Consider the following 21,385-nt stretch of genomic DNA (forward strand, 5'->3'; position numbering starts at 1 on the left):
TTACTGTTATTATGGTACCCTGCAAGGGTAAAATACCACCCCCAACCATTACAATAAAGCCAATTAGTGATCTTGTAGGAATGTGGTTTCCTAATATGGCACTGGAGAGGGCCAGGAAGTTTGAGACTCCTCCACCTGTCTGTTTAAGCCAAAATTAGCATATGTTAGGTCAAATTAGTATAAGCCAAAGTAACATTAGTAGCATATGAAAACTAAGTTAGTTTAAGGCTAGTTTTATGTAAATACCCGTTGTTAAAGCTACAGGCCAAAGTTAACTCATGCTAGGCAAAGTCAGCACATTCACCACATAACAGGGATCCAGAGATAAAACAAAAGAACTCACTAACTGACAGACTCAGCAAACAAAATACAGAAACCCATGGGTTTTTTAAAAAAGGGAAAAGTCTGACTGGCGACAATAGGATGAACAAACCTGAAGGTTTTAGGGAAAGCTATGTGCTCTTGACTATGAAAAACTGTTAATAAAACATCCTTTGTTGTCTCCTGAGCTACAAGATCATCTTCCTTTCCCATATGGGTAATAGACTCACCGTCTTTTGATGTAATATATAGATAGTCCATATATTAACTGTGTCTTTACTTAACAAGACAAGATTTCTGTCTAGGCCTTTGTAACCAACAATGTTGTCGCCCTGGCCCGGGACTGAAGTTATCAAGCTGACCTGGGAGTGAAGTTACTAAGCTTCCTGCAAGGCCCGTCTTCAAAAGACCCTGTCTGGTAATCAAGACTGAAGAAGAAAATGCACCAGACAAATACACTCCTTCGTTCTAAAAACTGTGTTTGGCTTCACTTGTTCAAACAAGACAGACATCATGTTTTATGATCATTGTTCCTGTGCTTTGAATTCCCTGTTTCATAGAATAAATCTTTTATTTCCCCCTCACCCCTCCTACTCCTGAAAGACATCCCTCAATAAATATGTATGTTTGATAGCCATTAGCACTGCAGTCTGGAGCTGACTCTGGCTGTAGCCGGCTGAGAACATGCTAAGAGGCATTGAGGTCTTAGTTTAATTTTGTTCCTGATCACCCATGTCACCTTCCTGTGTACAAGTCTCAACTAACCCACCCCCACCGAGGCTGGACCCTGGCAACAACCTATAGAGGTTTTCCACAAAACTGCCTTTTAGGGTTAAAGAGCACCTAGCTCTTTATACTACTTTCTCAAAATATCTGAACCCTTTCCTTCTGTTTCTTCAAGAACAAGAAATAAAAACGACAGTCTTCAGTAATATTTCTTTAAAGGTCCTTTTCCCTCTCTTCTTGATTTTCCCTCTTTGCCTTACCCTACTCTTATTCCCCTCAATTCTCCTTCTTAATTCCTCATAGACTCCCTACTTTCCAGTATAAATGAGACTTTGTTGTTGTCTGGTTTGTATGTTTCTATGTGAAGATTTAGAAAGTAACCAATGTTGGGGCCAGCTGGTGGCATGGTGATTAAGGTGACTAGATTCCACATGGCCAACTGTATGGTTTGAATCCTGGACCCAGTAACTTGAAAAACATACCAGGCATATGTGTGTGCATGTCCAAAATCCTGAGAAGAGAATGGAGAAGGGACTACAGCATGGTCATCCCCCTTGGGGGTTGCTTTCTTACTTTCCCTCGCTCTTTCTCTGTCTCTCTCTGGTGAGAACAGGTGCTTATAGCAAATTGAAAAAAAAAAGTATAGTCAATCTTAATTGTTCACATGATAAGATGTACATAGTAGTAGGCTGCCTTTTTTTGTATCTAGATATATATATATATATAGATAGATATATCTCTATATATTTATCTCTCTCTCTCTCTATATATATATATATATATTTTTTTTTTTTTTTTTTTTTTTCCTTGAGAGCTTTTTGTTATAGGGCACATAATCTCAACGGAGATAAAGGGAGAGACAGAGAGACAGAAAGTGAGAAATCACCACTCAGGGATCGCCATGCAGCAATCTATCTCTTCCACTTTCCTCTCAGTATTTTGGCATGCATGCACATGCACCTGGTGTGAGCTTTAAGCCACCATGTCTGGGACTAGAACCTTAGTTAACTACGTGGGAATCCAGTGACCTAATCATTATGCCATCTCTTGGTGCCTTTAGCTACTTAATTATTAATTATTTATCATTTTGCCAGAGGACGTATAAACTCTCCAGAGACACACAGAGAGTAAGAAGAGAGCACTCCCCATCAGGGAGTAGTTATGCTGTAATCCCTTCTCTTCCATTTCTCCATTCTGTTGGAACTTTGGCCATCCACGTACACATGCCCAGTATGTTTCTGAAGCCACTGGAGCCTGGTTTCAAATGTATATGGTTGGTTATGTAAAATCTGGCTCCCTCAACTACTAGGTCACAGGCTAGCTCTTCATTCTTACCTAATAGTCTCAGTGACATGAGCTGTGGTGAACCAAAACTATCTTTAGCAGACATTATTACTACCCTATCAGTACCCTCTATTCTCATGCTATTCTATGGCTTACTAGCCTAACTTCCAATGGCAGTATTTGTATCTCTGGCTTTCTCTAACCACTGAGGTAACTCTGGTCATCTGTTCAGTATGTCAGGTGAGACAGGGACTTGATAGCACCTGACAGTAGCTTACAATCATTGACTCATTGGAGTTGTGTTTAAACAATTCAGTTATTTTGTCCCTTTGGTGGGATATGTCAATCTGGGATAGGGGGTTGTCAGAAAAGTCATGATGCATTTTTGCATAGAAAAAAATAGAAAAAAATACATCATGAGTTTTTGAATGACCCAATATATATTCTGTATTATTTCCCAGAGATGCCCAGAGGATTAAGATCTAGTCACCCCTAATAGTTAAGTGTTGAAGACAACATTTTTTTTTCTTCATGTCTTCTCTTCCTTGTTTTATTTTTCTACTCTCTTACTCATATTTTCTGCAGTTACCCTTGAAATAAACTACTTATATTTGAATATCTGTCTCAGGATCCATTTTTGGGAGAATCCAAACTAAGATACCATCTTTAGGTGATTATTAATTCAGACAAGTAGCATATCAGATAGTAACCTCCCAAGTGATTGTCTTGGCATTTAGAGGCCATGGGTCCAAGGAAAGTGCCATGTCTTAATGCTGTTTGTGAATGTATGCTCTATGCGAAGGTCATGGCTAACCTTCAGCCCAGCAGTCAGCATCATTCACAGCTGAAGTAATACCTATGTGCTCATATCAGGCTGCCTGACAATGGTGTAATAATCATTAGATACCACTGTTTAGATTCTGAGTATGAGGATGGCATTTGCCTTTAGACTGCTAAGTAGAAGATGTAATGATTATAGGCTGATACTTTCTCAGGAGGAGAGTCTAGTTGTTGAGCTTTCCAGTTACATATGGTTCAGTGATTTTCTTCCACATTTAGTCTGACTGCTGTCACATGTGTTGAAATATCTCATGCTGATCAGCTTGAAGGAAGCTGGGACTGCTGAGCAAAGTCTGTGCACATAAAAACTAGAAAGAACTGTTGTATTATAGGAAGCAACCCCAAATTGACAGAAGATTAGACTAGGAAGCCTGAACAGGGGTTTTAATCCCTACTCACAAAATTTGTCTGTAGACATACTGATCACATTCCTACTGTTTTAACTGTATTTTTTTTCAACTTCAGCTTGCTATTCACAATTCTCTAATATTTTATGTGACCCTGGTGTTTGTGTGATGACTTATAAAGTGACCATAATCCAGTGTGACATCCTCTGAGAGTCAAACTTTGAAGGATGTCACTATTTCACACTGGGACATTTCGTAGGATATCCTGCTACTCTTGGTGGGGTTCAAACATCAGAAAGGATGAGAGATCTAAGACTTGGTGTAATCATCTGCATGTAATGAAATCAGGCCAAAGAAGACAGTTTAAAAAAAAAAAAGTGAAATGGTGCTAGGAAAAGTAAAGGTAAATCTCAGTGTTTGTCTAAGTGTAATCACTTTTTGTCTATGCCTTTTAAAATATATAAAAAAAAAAAATGGCTAGAAGCAATTTCCCCCTCCTAGCATTTAGGATTTAGAGGGAAGGAAAGAGAGAAAGAGGAATTGTGAAGAAGAGAGATAGCTAAAAGAAACAACTTGGTGAAGTCAGACAGTACAGCGGTGTTAATACAAGATACTCTGGGAGGGTGGCACATATTGGGGAGGTTCACGATTCAGGTCTGGAGACCTTGAAGCATACCACACATATCTACGATCAGGAACTGGCTTTCAGTGTCAAGACTGTTGGGCCTCTCTCTTTCACACTCAGAGGAAAGAAATTAATAAAAGAGAAACAGCATGACATTGTGGCAAGAATCAGAAAACCAGGATCCTAGCATAACCATGTGAAAATTATTTGTAATGTGAAATTGCATTTATTACAAAATTAGGTATACTTTTCATACTCTACCAGACCAAGAGCATCTTAAGGCTAAGAACTGGGTCTGAATCAATGATTTCTCCAGTGCTGACATGACATGTGGCATAGAATATGTTGAAAAAATGGTTTGGGATTTATAAAGGAAGTAGAGCTAGCCGTGGTGGTTAAAGTGGCTAGATCCCACATAACGAACTATATGGTTAGAATCCAGGAACTGTTGCCTGAAAAACATTTGGGGGCAAGTATGCATGAGTGTTCAAAATCTTGGAAAGAATGGAAAAGGGATTGCAATGTGGCTGCCTTCTTTTTCCCTGAAAGCTTTCTCACTTTCCCTCTCTCTTGTGAGCACATGCACCCTACAGCAAGTTAAACAATCAAAATGAAAAGGGAGCAAGCACAAGGGACTCGTCGTGGTTAGAGATGAATTTAACTAATCTGCACTAGAGAAAGGGAGACTACAGGTGAAAAGTCACTCTAAGTTTCGTTAGATTTTTGACTATTTACTATGTGCCAGGCACTTTCCTAGCTGCTGAAAACAATATAGTGAACAAAACAAAAGCCCACATCTGAATAGACCTTGCTTTCTAGAGGACAAGTAGAAGACAAAAGAGATAAATAGGTAAAATTTACACAATTCTGGGTAATGATAAGCGCTAAGGAGAAAAACGGCCCAGAAAAGAGAGTAAAGACGATGGGGGATGTGGTGCAGTTTTGTTGGGATGTCAGAAATTCAGGGAATACCAATTATAGTGGTAAATTGGATCAAATCTGGGACTGCATGTCAGTGTTCTGAGAGACGCAAACAAAACAGGGTTAGGGAAGAAGAGAGATCCAGAGTGGGAAAAGGAAACTAAAGGAAACCCAGTCAAGAGGGGAATTGTGAGGCGGTAAGCGCGTTCTGAGACGAAAGAAGGAAGAAAATGTGCACAACCTTTCACTTCACGTGTGAATAAGTATGTTCCTATTTCCATTTGGAAAAGGCGAAAGACTACAATTTGTGACAAAAACCCCTTTCCAAGGGAATTCTCACCTCAGCTTCCCTCCTGTGAGACAGTCTTTCCCGCCCTGAATCAGAGTTACTGGCACTGTGGCTTGCGATTGGTCCGGTGTACGTGCATCCTCAGCGATTATTGGCTTCTGTGACTATCCCTCAAACGAGTAGCCATCTTGAGTCCCGCCCCTACCGCGAAGCCATCTGGGAATGGTAGTCCTGGCTCCGCTACGTCCCGCGGCGGGACTCTTACCCTCAGTTCCTGGGTCCCTCAGGCAGGTACCTCAGTGGGCACACTCCCAGGCGGCGCTCCTGCCCCGCGCTCCCTCCCTCTGCTTTTCATTCCCAGCTGCCAAGATCTTGGAAGGTAGGGGCGGGGGGCCAGTCCAAGTGGAACAGTATCTGAGGCGCGCGTCTGGGTTTTCTCGCGTACATGGTCTGTACCTCGGCGGCCCAGTGGGGTGGGAACTGGGCCAGCGCCGCTCAGGGCGCGGTAGGCTTCTGTCCAGAGAACCCTTCAGTTCCCTGAACCTTTTCAAGGGTGGGACTCAACCACCCCAATTGCCAACTATCAGCCCCAGCCTTAACCTCACTTCTCCACTGCATTTTATTAGTGGGAAAACGGAGGCAGGGACGCCCCAGTTCTCGGACCTAGTTGGCACTGACTACTTTTGGACAGCTTGTCAGCTCCACAGACAAGTTGCAGGCGTCTCTGTCTCCACTATCTGTGTAAAACACGCTGCTCTGGGTTCCCAAAGGGGCGGGGGTGGGGGTGGGGGGGGGGGAGGGGCGCAGAACGCGCGCCCTGGGCAGGAGCAAAGAGGACACAGAGAAGGCGTATTTGGGGAGAAATTTTTACAGTGGGTGTTTTAAAAAAGACAAGCATCGAATTCGTGGTGAGAGAACTCATTAGTGCGCTGTTGGACTTCCTTACACCTATTTTGTGATTTACTGTTTTTATTTTTAGCATATGTGGGGACTTTTAAGGCATACCAGTGTATGGGGAGGGGGGCGGGGAAAAGAAGGTAAATTAGTGGAATTTGAGCTGGATTTGTACCTTTTCTGTTAGGTTCTGCATCTACCTTGCTTTGTGAGCCTGGACCAACCACTCACAGCAGTTATCTGGGAAACCACAAGCTTAAACTCCCTGCCCCAGTCGTCCAAGGACGCTGCCAGAGCCGAATTCTAAATTAAGGTCAAACTTGTGAAAGTTTGCCAATTGCAAACCTAACACTAATATTGCTTAGGGTCTCTCAGAAATGTCCTGGAGACTGCAGGAAATAGCCTCGATGGTTGTTTTAGAAAAAGTCTGCTCCCGGTTGGGCCTGGGCTACCCAGGGCGCCGTTACTCGCACCTGTAGTTACGCTAGGTGTACCTGAAGGAGCCCTCTTCCGCTCCACTTCAGGGCTGTGGCCTCGGCAGCGAAGGCTTCTGGGAGTTGGAGTCCCGCCTCTTAGTACCCCGCCGCTCGGTGCTCCAGCTCCCAGCGTGCCATTTGGCAGAACGGGATGTCTCCTGGGAAATGAAGTCTCACTTTAGGCCGTTCTGCAGAGTAATCCTTTCGATGGAAACTACAACTCCCATGTGTCCCTGCGTTCTCGGTGTCAGCCTCTGCTAACACGTGGGGCGACCTGAAACTAGAGTTTAGGAGAGATTGTTTTTTCTTTTTTTTTTTCCTGGTTGATTGCATATGCTCTTCCAAGTATTTAGATGTGAAATTGTTGTACATATTAGTCCAAGTATTAGATAGGGAATGTACACGCTTTCAAACACAGCTGATTCACAATGTGTGAAACATGTTCACATGATCTCTTAAAAATACTGTATCTAAAAACTTGAGATGGTTTGTGCATGATTGCACAGCAAGTAGCAAATGCAATATATACTTGATAATAGATATAACATTTAGTGATTGTAATTAATCCTTCAAAAAAGTGTATGAGAGGGAACCATCAGTTAGCGTAATGGCTATGTCGCTGGACTCCCACGTAGTCGACCGCGGTTCGTGTCCCGGACCCGGTGGCTTAAAACTCACGCCGGGCGCGTGTGCGTGCGTGCCCAAGATCCCGAGAGGAGAATGGAGGAGAAGGGATTGCGGTGTGACCATCCCCCTCTGGGGGGTGATTTCTCGCTTTCTGTCTCTATGTCTCTCTCTGTCTGTCTAAAATCTCTCTCAAAAAAAAAAAAAAGGGTATGAGCGATAGCATCATTTTTTAAAATAATATTTTACTTAATTTTATTATTATTATTTTTAATTTGCTATAGGGCACATGTGCTTGCCAGAGAGAGAGAGAGAGAGAGAGGGAGAGAAAACAAGTCACCAAGTCCAGTATTTGAACCTCAGTTGGCCATGTGGGAGTCCACCACCTCAACCAGTACACCACCTGCTGTCCCCAATAACCATCTTTTTATATTCTTTTTACTGGTTAGAAAACTAAAGGTAGGGTAGTTAAGCAACTTGTTTAAATTAAATCACCTTACAAATACTGGGTTTGTAACCTGCTCTCCTTGACAGTCTACTTAGGAAAAGACCCTACTTTAGAGATCTGAATGGGAGCCCAACCTTTATGACTGCAAAATTTGGAATGTTTCTGGTATACTGTATTGCATCTGTAGTTAGACACCAAAGTAATGTTAGAGTTACAAAAAACTTTTAGTTCATCAAATCTAAGACAGAGATCTTGGAACAGTTCCTGACACCTAGTAAAGGTTCCACAAATGTTAGCTATATATAGCTTTATAATACCTATATTTTAGAGATGAGGAAAACTTGCCTAGGTGGTAAAGGTTACCCAAGGTCACACACTTGGTTTGTGTCAGAGATGAGACTGACTCAAGCATCTTATTTCCAAGTCCAGGATTATTTTCATTCCACCAGCAGTCACCTAGTAGGAGCACCAAATGTGTAACTGTGTAGTTAATGGTCTCCCCTAATATTTTTTTCTTTTCTTTTTTTATTTTTTTTTGCCACCTGCCAGGACCAATTGTTCTTTTCTTATTTTTGGTATGGTTCTAATTCATTAATTCAACAACAATTCAACAAAATTTTGAACTTTTATCTATGCTCATCTCTCTCTGGGTGTGGAAGTCACATACATGGAAAGTACTTAATGGATTAGGACTGTAAAATTAATCTATTTTTTTTTTCATTTGAGAAAAGAACAGAGTGAGGTACAAAGAAATCTGCAATCTTCATCTCATGCCCTTGTGTCAAAAGCTTCCTCTTTCTCCAATGAGGCAGGTTTCTGGAAGCCTCACAGTATGGTCTGTATATGACCTTTTCAGGGTCACACTTTTCTTCCTGGTGTCCTTGCTCTGCCCTCGTTCCTGTACACATTTGGTAGAATGCTTTATGAAATATTTTTTGTCCCCATCTTTATTTCTATGTACATGCAGCTTTAATCTGCCCTATTTCTATTTCAAAAATTAGTCTTGTTTTGGCTTCCCATATTCTTTTCTCTTTTGTTCCTTCAGACACTTGATAACGGTATCTGACATTGTGTTGTGTTCACAGATGTTAAAATCTAACCCTCTAATTTAATGTATCAGGATTATACATGAGTTGTTTAAATTGTACAAACTTTCATTTTAGGAGACATACTAACCCTTTCAGTTATGTATTCACAGATAATAGAGCAGGTAACTCTCACCTATTTTGTGTGAAAAATTATTTCTGCATAATTAGATAATGTAGTAACAGTTTTATAAATTATTGGTTAAATATTCCTGAAACAGTCACTATGTGAGAAATTTTCCCCATCACCCTCTGTGCCCTCTGGCATGCTCCCAAGTGACAGTTTGATCATTCAGCTTATAGCACAGTGCCTGACCACTAGCAGACACTGGGAATGTATTTGTGGAATTGCATTCGTAAGTACCCTTGAGCTCTGTTCCCATATATTTTCCTTGGATTTCGGTTTTGTCTTTTAATGTAGAAATGTTCCTTTGAAATAGAAGATGTAGGTTACTTTTCTTTCAACATGTACATTGCAGAGAAAAACCTTCGTCTTTGAGGTCATCCTCTAAGGGACTGTCTGTTCGGAAATGTCCATGTCTGTGACTTCTCTGATGAGAAAGTGATCCAAGTAGCAAAACAGAGAAGCCATAGAGAGTGATTGTCTGGAGGCTTATGATTTAAATCCCAGCCATGCCTCCTAGCCAGGTTATTTGGCACTTAGTTTCTTCTCTAAAACTGGGATAATAAGCACTTCTACTTCTTAAATGATGATAAAGGAAAAAGAGTATTGAATACTTTGAGCATGTTGTCAGGCTCTCAATAGAGTATAGTTAATAGATAAATAGTAGCTCTAACTTTTGTTATAAATGTAAACTTGATTTATTGAAAATTCATATTTGCTCCAGAGCAAACTTGAGGCAGATATCTACTTTATAAAAGAATTTGCCATTTGTTTTCTGAGAGTAGCAACGTAGACCATCACATTTAAAATACGAAGTTACCCACAACTCTTGATAACCCGTCTTGTCAGCACAGTGATACTCTCTTGTGTGGGCAGAGAGATAGTGAAGCTTTTGGCTTGTTACTGCCTGCCGACATGTCTCTGATCTATGGCTCCACCTATATATTAAATTTGGGCTGAAAAGCAGCCTGTTTCTGCCAGTAGAATTTTCTGTTCATCTCTAGAAAGAACTGGGCCTGTCCCAGGAGCCTCAGGGTCAAAGTGAAGCAGTTGTCATCTAGCTCATGAGTAATCCTGGGGCAGTGGCCACATGGACAAGACAATGCTTCTTTCTAAAACTGACAACTTCAATAGCTATGAGGTTACTGATAAGGAGGTGAGTGGCTGAAAAGGGTTGATGCAATAGACGGGGAATGAGAACTGGGAATAAAGATCCAGCAAGAATAAAGGGGAGATGGACAAAGGAAACAGTGGATGCCTTTGGCATCCTAAAGATGTTTTTATTCAGCACATTTATTTTGCTGCTAGCTCTGCAACAGGCACTGCACTGTGCACTGGTGATAGAGTGGTGAATGTGGTTACCAGGGAGATGGTGATGCTAGTGAGTGGTGGTATGTTCTAGGTGAGCAAGAGCTTAAAAGAAGGAAAGGAAGAAAGAAGGAAGAAAGAGGGCATTGGGATTTGATCAGAAGAAAGGAGGTCTATGTGCCTGGAATATGAAATCAATGGTTGGAGGAAGTAGAAAGATGAAGCTGCAGAGAAGCTTGGGTAATGGTATGTGCAGTTCAATTACTTGTATTTTAAAAGAATTGTATCTATGCTGAAGCCATTTGGGAAATCATCTAACAGTTTTAAGTGGGGAAATGGAAAAACTTTTTTTTTTTTTTTTAAGAATATAGATTTGGGGCTTTCCCTGTAGCCTAGTGGTTAAGGGAAGCCTGGTCCCATGTGGCCAACTGCAGTTTGAGTCCAGGTCGCATGAGCTTGAAAAACATGCTGGTCACATGTGTGTGTGAATATTAACGCTATAGCTACCCACAGGATGGAGAAGTGGAGGAGAAGAGATTGTGCCATGATGCACTTCATTGAGGGGTGCTTTCTCCCTGTCTCTATCTCTCTTTTTCTCTCTGATGAGAGGCAATAGCTGATGTGGAAAAATCAGGTAGGCCTGTGTTTTTGAGCATTAATATACATATAAATCTCTTGCTGATCTTAAAAATGCTGATTCTTATTTAATGGATCTAGAAGGTATGAAAGAGTTGGTATTTCTAATAGACTGATGCTGCTGGACCATGGACTATACTTTGTGTAGCAAGTACTTAGGAGGTTCTTGGGTGCTATAGGTGAAACGTAATGGCGGTTGAAAGAATGGACTCTAGAGAACAAAAGATCTAGCTTTGAATCTTAGTCCTACCATTCACTGTCTTTGTGACTCTGAAGAAAATGTTCTGACATCTCTGAGTCTGTCTTCATCTGGAAAATGGGGATAATTCTATTTCAAAGGGCTGTTTTAAGTTTTCAATGAAGTAACCCACAAAAAGTGCTTAATATAGTAACTGGCACTCAGCAAATGCTAGCTGTTGATTTTACTCTTATTATTTATTTATTCTTTTTTTTTTCTACTGCCATTGGGTACATGTACTCTCTAGAGAAAGAAGGGGAGAGAGAGAAAGAGGGGGAGAGAGAGAATGCACCCGACATCATTGGGATATGACCAGATTGTAATCCTATTTTTTCCCCACCTCTCTATCAGGGCCTTGAGCACACCCGCATACATATTTGCTGTGTCTCCACAGTTGCTGGAACCAGGACTTGAACCATAGTCTGCCATGTGGGATCCAGCCTCCTATGCTTAGCACTTAACTGCTATCCTATGGGGTGCCTTTTATTTATTCTTTATTTATGATATGGTGTATGTGCACATATACAAGAGAAAGAGGGTAGTTAAGTACCTTGCATAGGGTCTGGTCATGCTATGAACTCCTTCTATTCCTCCAGCCTGCTGGATCTTGTACCTTCACTAATGTGCCAGCCTATTTCAGGCTAAATAGGCTGAGGATTCAAACTGTGGTTACTATGTGGATTCAGCCTTTCTTTCTTTCTTTCTTTCTTTTTTTTTTTTTATAGACTACAGATTAAGTTTATTTTTAACATCTGTCATGCCATGAATTTATAGCAAATAGGTTCCAGTAGCTCAGGCTCCTTTCCATTGGTTCTCACAAAGTTTTCTTCTCTGCGTGTAGCAGGCTGGCACTTTAGTTGAACCCAGGTCTCTTTCTCTTTGGCTTCTTTCTTTTTCTAGTCATTTTCCTTCACATGTTTTAGGAAGCTGTCTCTGCTCTTAGAATGCTTAATATGCTCAATAATCATATTAATTTTCTTGGCAAGAATCTTGCCCTTAACTTGTTTGTTCACAACAATGCCAACAGCATGCTGGGTAACACTGTAGACTCTTCCAGTTTTGCCATGGTAACATTTGTGGGGCATTCTTTTTTGAACACTACCCATTCCCTTAAGTCTACAATATCACCTTTCTTGTAGATTCACATATATGTTGCCAAAGGAGCAACTCCACTTTTTCTAAAAGGCCTAGAGAACATATTTTGGGTGTCTCTCCTCTTTCCCTTTGTGTTCATTTTGGTTAATTACTGGAAGATGGCTGTTCCAGCCCGGTTCAGCCTTTCTTTAGCAGTGCATTACCACTGTGCTGTGGAGCTAGCCCCTATCTTAATAATAAAAATCACAACTCCATGTATCCTGTCCCATAGTTCTTTGTTTAACATATTTTGGGTGTTTTTAAAAATACTTATTTTATTTAACTTTATTGATTTATTTTAATTTGACCAAAGAAAGAGAGAGAGTTGCCTCAACCACCATGCCACCTGCCAACCCCAGTTTTTTTTTTTTTTTTTTAGGAATTATTAATGTTATTAATTTAAAAAATATATTTATTTTGTGACCAGCAGTTAGCATAATGGCTATGTCGCTGGACTCCCATGTAGTTGACGGTGGTTCGAGTCTCAGACCCACCCAGTGGCTTAAACTTATGCTGGGTGTGGGTAGATGTGTGCCCAAGATCCTGAGAGGAGAGTGGAGGAGAAGGGATTGTGTCGTGGCCATCCCCCATGCGGGGGTTGATTACTTGCTTTCTGTCTCCCTGTCTCTCTCTGTTTTTCTGGCGAATGCATGCGCCCTATAGCAAAAAAAATAAATCTCTTCAAAAAAACAAAAACAAACAAACAAAAATTTATTTATTTTGCTATAGGGCATATGTGCTTGTGAGAGAGAGAAAGAGAGAAAGGAAGCTGTCAGGTCCAGGACTTGAACTGTGGATAGCCATGTGGGAGTCTAGCACCATAACTATCGTATCACCTACTGCCCTTCATGTTTGTCATATTTTGAATACTAAGTAAAATAGATTACCTTTAATTCTATGATTTTTGTACTTTTCACATAGTATGTTGGAACTTCTTCAGTTCTTTCTAAAAATTTGCTTATTATAGGAGCAGAGGAGGAGAAATATCTTTTCATCATGCATGCTGGGCCCATGATTGAGGCCCTTGTAATAAAAGACAGATTAGCAAAGAAAAGCATACAAATTTATTTAATATAACTTCTACATGACATGAGAGTCTTCATAAGGAAATGAAGACTTGAAGAAGAAGGTAAAGCTGTATATTTTGATGTTAGGCCTGATGAAGTGGGTAGTCATGAAGTATGATTGGATAAAAATGTATGATCTAATGGTAATAAACTTGAGGAAACATAGCAAGTCTTGTTAGTTCAGATTCATCACTGTGACTCTCTTCAGAGAGAGATAAGAGTGTGTGTGTGTGTGTGTGTGTGTGTGTGTGTTTATTCCAGGGATAGGTTAGATACTTCACACATAACAGTATTACAACCTTCCTCAGGGGAAAATCCAAAAATCTTTCCTAAGAGCCAGCCCAGTAGTGCAGCAGCAGTTCAGTGCTGTGTATAGAAAGCCAGATCCAACATGGTAGAATGCACTGTGAATCCCTGCCTCTATGGCTTGAAAACATGTGTGTGTTTTCAAGCAGCAGGCATATATGTGAGTGTGCCCAAGACCCTGATAGAGAGGAAGGGAAAAAAAAATTACAACCTGGTCACATCCCAATGACAGGGGGTGCATTCTCTCTCTCTTTGTCTCTCCTCTCCTTTCTCTAGAAAGTGCATGTACCCAATGGCAGCAGAAAAAAAAAGAATAAATAAATAATAAGAGTAAAATCAATATGCCCACAATCCTGATGGGATGGAGAGAAAGGAATTGTGGTGTGACCATGCCCCTTCGGGGGCTGTCTGTCTCTCTCACTCTAATGAATACATTTGCCCACTGGCAATAAAAAAAAAAAAAATTTTAAAGAAAAATTTTCTTAGGTGTTATGACCTAGTTCATGGGAGAAGGAGAGAAAGTGAGAATGACCTTCCTGCTTCTGATGTTTTCACAAATTTTTTCAGATTAAAGTTGCAGTTGCAGGTTCTAAACCCCATTATGGGCAAATAAATATATTTCAGCCCATGCAATTGGGTTTCTCTAAATTTGATAGAAAAAAATCTGAGATCCTTAAAGTAACATATTATGTCTGTTTATAAGATTGGAATGTGAGATTCCTTGCCTCCTAGTAGAAATGTATTCCTTCTTTATATAATTTTAATCTGTTTGGGTTGCTTTCCATTCAGTGGTCCTCAGCCCTGGCTGCAAGTTAGAATCACCTGGGGTTAGTCTCATCCAGATAAATCAAATCAGAATGGGAGAGGGGAGGTGCATGTTGATATGTTCTCTTTTTCTTTTCTAGGTGATTTTAGAGTGCATTTAAGACCAGGAACCACTGATTCTAACAACACTAATAAATTAATCAGGTGTAATTTAAGAGGTAAAATGTCTAGATGGGGAATGAAATATCTAGAAAGCATTTTTAAGGCTTTAGGCATAGAACAGATAAGAAGCTCCACCACAAAACTCTGATGGAATTTGATGAACTAACTATGGAATGTGCCTTTAAATTTATATATGTAAGTAAATATATATATATAAATTTAAAAAATAATATAGAGTATGTGTGCAATGCATGAGAGTGGGAGAAACAGGAGAAAATCCTCCAGGCGTCATCATTCCACAATCCCCTTTTCCCAGTCATCCAGCTCCTTAGGATCATGGGTGAACACCTAGCTTGTTTTCAGGCCCACCCAGGGATCCAAACACAGGTTTGGCATGTGGCTTCCAGCATTGCATTTCAGCATACAAACGACTGGATTACTGGGCTTTATTTGAGAATAGCTACCAGGTACTCTCTTTTTCCCTTACCCTCCTTGTATGTTTAGTGTGCTTATCTGAATGAGGGTTCTCCTTATATTGACTTTCAGATTTTATTTCTCTTCTTCGTATTTAGTTTGTTTCATTCCTTGTACCTAGGGGAAAAATATATAAGCCTACTAAAACCATGATCAAAAGAAATTGATTTATATGCTTTCATGATCTATGGCAGAGTTGTTGAAAAGGTTTAAATGACTGTTCAGATAAAATACAACCCACTTTTACTAGTAATATTTTTACATTGTCTTGGGTCATTGGAAGTCATGACATATTTTTACATAGAGAAACAGAAGAATATGTCATGACTTTTCTGATGAGCCAATAATTTAGTAGCTTGAACCACTTCTAGAGAGGCTGCCTATTATAAAGTTTTTTTTCTGTTTGTTTGTTTTTTTAATTTTTATTTTTTAAGGTTATACCCCAGCCTCCGTTACAGTTCAGAATAATTAAGTTAATTGGATTAAATACCTTTAATTTTCTGGATTATCCATAATATGTAGAGACTGTTGGGAGAGAAAATAAAAACTAAAAGGTCATCCACTATCCTCTTAAGTTTTGCTCTTGGAGCACTAGAAATTAAACTGAGAAAAGACAGTTAAACAGGAGAAACAATTTATTATGTTTGTAGAGGAGGTCCTTCATAGAATAGAAGTGAAGACTCTAAAAGAACTGGGATTATATACCCCCATGGAGAAGAAACTAGACAAAGGGGAAAAGGTTTGGGCTTTTGGTAGGGGAATGTGTGTGTGTGTGTGTGGGGGGGGGACGTAGGTAAATTTTGAGAAAATAACTAGGAAAACATATGGTAAATAAAGATTATTTAGTAACATTTGTTATGTAGATAAGGGTTGTTTTCCAGTAGGGCAAGAAGAACACTTTCAGGAATGGAAAATATGTCACCTTTCCAGAGGGAAATATATGCCTTGTTTTTACCAGATGGGGGAGGGCAGAGAGTGTTTCTTCTTTTTTTTCTGAGGCTGCTGTTTCTTAATTGTCTTTAACTCAAAATAACTCATGCCAAAGTGACATACTTTGGGGTGGAATATTCTGACCCTCTCAAAACTCTTTCCTTTATTTTTTTTTCCCTAAAAGAAAATGCATACACTTATTTGAGTATTTATATTTAAAATGGTTATATGAAGAGTTCAGTAGTGTTATTGGCCTGAATTTTTATTACCCAATGTTTTCAGCATTTCCTAAACCTGTGTACTCACCAGGAGGTTATTTAACAATGTAGAACATTTACTTTTCTAGTTTGTTGTCTCTGCAGACAGAAAAAGAGAAAGCGTAGAAAAAGAATGTTTTTGCTAAAGGTTTTAATATAGTTAAAATATTACAGATTTTAGAGGTATTTTGTATCTATGTCAGTGTTTTCTTTTAATGATGAATAAGTAGGAATAGAAGAGAAAATTGAGAAACTGAATTTTGTAAAAAAGCACAATTGACAGTATTCTGGAACTTAAAGACTTTTCCTAAGCTTTTTAAATGTGTTTATTAGTGTGTTCCTTGTTATGGATTTACTTGTTTTTATTAAAAATCAGAATTCTATTAAAAATTCAGTATATTTTGCAGTTTCTCAGACACACAGCTGCTGGAGTTAAAAACCATCAGAGATAACGTTGAAGTATCAGTATGCTCCCATGAGGTTTAATGCATGCATATTTTAGCTGGGCACAGACTGGCAGAAAGTACAGTTTGTAGTAATTTAATCACTGAAGTTTGTGGTGAATAGTGAGAACAAAAATTTCATTTCTGTAAGGCTTGAAATTTCCCCCCACATCTTTCATTTTGAAACAAACAAAACAAACTTGCTGCTATCCTTAGAGTCCACATTAGTTGGATAGAATCTATGAGATGGCCTCAGGAGATGCTTAAGTGGTGCCCAGAAACGTGAATTAGAAGGATAGGTGGAAAGGGGGCTTGGAACCTACTAGAATAAGGTTGTTTCAGCCCTGGAGTATAGGGGATTTCTGTTCAACCTCTTCCAGGAATAAGTCTGGTGAGAGAAGATGTAGTGATCTAAGAGAGAGCAAGGGATAGAGAGAGGGAGAGAGAAAAGGAAATAAATTCAGAGAGCCTGCAAGAGGTACAGTAACAAAAAGATGGTTGGGTAAAAGGAAAGGGAAAGTTCTTATGTGTGCACACAATTCCCCAATGTTTAGAATGGACTGAAGGAGTTCCAGCTTGGGTCATATGCCTACCACTTAGAATTACTCCTGTAGCCAGTGTGAGGTGGTACTGTGACTGGACCAGATTAGAGCATTGCTAGAGAGGAGAGGTTCACTCAAAGGAAGAAGGACAGGACTGCTTCATTACTTGGCACTAGTAAAGTTGTGCCCTGCAGAGTTTGCATGGGCGTACAAGCAGAGAGGTCCCGATTAGATGGAGGTGCCAATAACTTCTGAAGACGGAAAATTATACTGGGGGGAGGGCTGTACAATAACAACAGGTGGCCTCTGCAGTTTGAACTCCCAATTGCTGGATTCTGCCATCTTAGGGGGTAAAAGGAGACCAGGAGCCTTCAGCAGCCAGCAGTCACAGATAAATCTGCAGCAGAGGCCTTCTCTTGACTCTGAGCAAGGGATAAACCTTCCTCTAAGCTGAGACTTCCTCTAGACTCTTGAACTTCTAGAAAACCACAGGCCAAAGTTTTCCTGGGCTATAGAAATTAGCCGTGTTTGGTTTCCTAGTGCAGATAGAACATCTGGGTCCACCACATATGGGTTAAGGACTGCCTAGAAGTACCTGCGAGGGGTCCTGGTGAGGCCAGAGGCTTCTGCATTTCCAACAAGCTCCCAGGTGGTGCAAATGCTGCTGGTCTGCAGGCTACACTTTGAATAGCAAGGTTCTAGGTTCTTATGGCTTCTACTAGATTACTATTCTTTTTTATTTTATTTTATTTTTAAAATTGAACAGGTCTTGTTGTGATCCTCCTGCCTCAGCTTCCTGAGTAGCTGGGATTATAGATGTGTGCCACCACATCAGACATTCAGGGTAGGTCAGAAATTGAATGTGGGCCTTCCATGTGACCTCAGCCTGCCAAGTGGCAGAGTCAACCAGCATGTGCTACCATAGTTGGGTCAAGGTTGTTATTCTGTTTTAACATAAGGAGTAGTTCAGAGTTCACAAACATAAACATACACACACACACATATGCACACATGAGAGGACTTTACAGTTTTGTGAAAAGATAGAATTAAAGTATGATTGGGTGCAAAAAATAGTTGAAATATGTATATAGTTTTATCACAATGTATATCATTCCATGAACTCTTTGAAAAACCTCTCATCAGTGAACAAGACAGACATAGTACCTACCCTCATGTAGTTGAGTGGAGAAGGTTATCAGTACACAGACAAACAAAAGTAATTATAAAATGCTGCGTTCAAGAAGGAGGAGTGTAAGGTGCTGTGACAGAGGAAGTGGTAACGTACTTAGATATATTGTCCAGGGAGGAGATGATATTTCTGCAGAGACCTAAATAGAGTGTAAGAGTAAACTAGCCATATGATGAGTTGGTGCAATGATGTTCCAGGCAGAAGGAGCAACCTAGGCCATATAGGGCCTTGAAATCAAAGTATGGATTTGAATTGAATTTTATTTTCTGGGTAATGGTTCTATCCATGACTCTCAATACTGTGGTTAGAGCCTTGCTCTTTGCTGTCCCCAACTCCCTTCCTCTGTCTTGCTTTTTTACTATACTGAGCACTGAGAGAATAGGTTTATTAAGGAAAAGTGAAAGTACACTCCTGAGAGGGATTATTATTATTATTTTTTAAAGAGCTTGAAAGAAGCTTGGATATTGATCTAGTTCATTCCCTTTACTGATGTATTTGGAAACTGGTTCTAAAGAGGAGAAATGACATGGTGTGGGTTACAGATGGAGTCAGTGACAGAATGTTGACTTGATTTCTTAATCTCCTATAGGTTTGGTCCTGTGACTTTTGCTTCCTTCTCATACATGGGGTTTTCAAAAACTTCGTGGAAAATGGGTATTATGAAAAAAGCTATGTGTGAATTCCAAAATATATATGCACCAAAATAAACCATGAACCTTTTAAAGTTCCCTCATACTTTTTTTTTTTTTTTACATAGTCTGTCTTTCTTCCTCTTTGTATTTTTCAATTGATGCCTCTCTTCATGTAAGCTCCATGAAAGGCAGGAGTAGTGGTTATTTTACTTGTAGCTGTCTTCTCCACATCTGATCTCTGTAAGATAAGTGGTTTATGTCATATCACTAACTTACAGTTAGTATTGAACTTTTCCCTGTACCATGCTACTTCTGGGCTCTCCTCAATTATTAGTAAGTCATTTTTCTGGTTAGCTGAATCTTGGTGGTGTAGAGAGTAAGGTTAGTAGAAATCTAAAGAAATCCCACACTTCAGTTTCTCTTACCATTTCTTTGAACTTGCATAGAATCCCATTTCCTCCCCATTTTTGGGATAATATCTTGTTTATTGTATTAATATTGTACATATTTCCTCTTTAGAAAGCTAGCTTCATGAGAGCAGGAACATTGTTGGTCCAATTCATTGCTCTGCCTCTATGATAGGATAGTATTATGACCTATGAGAGACAGAATGAGTCATATCACATCATTACTCTAAAGATCTAAAAATTTGGGTTGTCCTGAAGGTTGTTGCTCCATGCAAATAAGCTATTTGTGCTGTGCAGATACTAGGAATTTTCAAATGCTAGGGAGACAAGGAAAGACTCAAGGGAGTCACTATCAGAGAAGAGTCTAATATTTGGCTCTGATAACTGATTTCTGGTGTTGCTTCTCATTTGATTTGTCGTCTTGAACAGTACTCAACATCTCTGGGTCTCATTTTTCTGAAAAATGGAGATGATAATACTGCCTAGCTCTTAGAATTGTTTTGAGGATCAAATGAAATTGTTGTTACAAATGATATCCTATACAATACCTGACATATTAACACCTATAAATATTACCTGAAATCAATGCAATTAAACCTAGAATGCTATTCTATTACTACTGGCTAGTAATTATGCATGTGTGATAGTTTTCACTTTGAAAATCATAACTAGACCTTTCCTATAGTACTATGTTATCTGTGAAGTCTCATATTCACTTCAGTCACCAAATAAATGTAGAGACTGTTAGTTCTAGCTCCATAAAGTTTACTGAAAATGTTGATGAATTCAGAATTTAGCACAAAACATAAATGCTGGTTGATGTTAAAGACAGGAATATGTATCAGAAAACAAACACACCCATAGTACTGTAATATTTAAATGCCTTTTCATAAACACTTAAGATTCTCATTAGTCCAACATCAAAAAATGATAAATATTAATATTTGTCATCAAAGGAAAGCTTAGAAATCAAAGCAGAGAAAACAACTGTTGTATTTCAAGGATTACATAATACTGAATGCATTTTTAATTCAACACCCTCAAACCCCTATTTTTCAAAAATATTCTGTATGTGATTATTTATTTTTATTCCATATACAAACTAAGAATGATGTACATTTAATCAGAAAAAAACCTAGGCAATTTGCTGATTCAGATCATGTTCTCAAAGTCTTAGGCTGTGTTGTGTTTCATGTCTACAAAAGAGACCCACACGTGCCTGAGCAAACCTTCCTCTCTATTGATCTCTAATTCTATTTCAGGAGAATCACATTGGAAATGGACCCTAGGTAGATCATGAAAGAGCATGGGTGCTTCCTGTTTTCGCTGTGATTTCTCTCCCCAAGGTTCTCTGTTCTTTCTGGTTCAAGGCACTGTTTCTCAGAATGTGCCAAGAGGCTCATGGAGCAGTCACAGGGGAAGCCCGGGACTGAGAGAGAGAGGATGTCTAGGTTCTTATGGCTTCTACTAGATTACTATTCTTTTTTATTTTATTTTATTTTTAAAATTGAACAGGTCTTGTTGTGATCCTCCTGCCTCAGCCTCCTGAGTAGCTGGGATTATAGATGTGTGCCACCACATCAGACATTCAGGGTAGGTCAGAAATTGAATGTGGGCCTTCCATGTGACCTCAGCCTGCCAAGTGGCAGAGTCAACCAGCATGTGCTACCATAGTTGGGTCAAGGTTGTTATTCTGTTTTAACATAAGGAGTAGTTCAGAGTTCACAAACATAAACATACACACACACACATATGCACACATGAGAGGACTTTACAGTTTTGTGAAAAGATAGAATTAAAGTATGATTGGGTGCAAAAAATAGTTGAAATATGTATATAGTTTTATCACAATGTATATCATTCCATGAACTCTTTGAAAAACCTCTCATCA

The 21,385-nt window shown here is 39.5% G+C and overlaps 1 long non-coding RNA gene across 1 annotated transcript in view; it reads left to right on the forward strand.

Moving 5' to 3' along the window:
• The first annotated feature begins 5,598 nt into the window (after nucleotides 1-5,598).
• Nucleotides 5,599-21,385, forward strand: part of LOC102501590 (uncharacterized) — a 447,390-nt gene continuing 431,603 nt past the window's right edge. The window contains exon 1 of the long non-coding RNA XR_335920.3: nucleotides 5,599-5,732. This is a non-coding gene — a long non-coding RNA (uncharacterized LOC102501590). The remainder of the gene's footprint in view (nucleotides 5,733-21,385) is intronic.

The sequence above is a fragment of the Tupaia chinensis genome, unplaced genomic scaffold, assembly GCF_000334495.1.
Source record: "Tupaia chinensis unplaced genomic scaffold, TupChi_1.0 Scaffold000569_1, whole genome shotgun sequence".
NCBI lineage: Eukaryota > Metazoa > Chordata > Mammalia > Scandentia > Tupaiidae > Tupaia > Tupaia belangeri.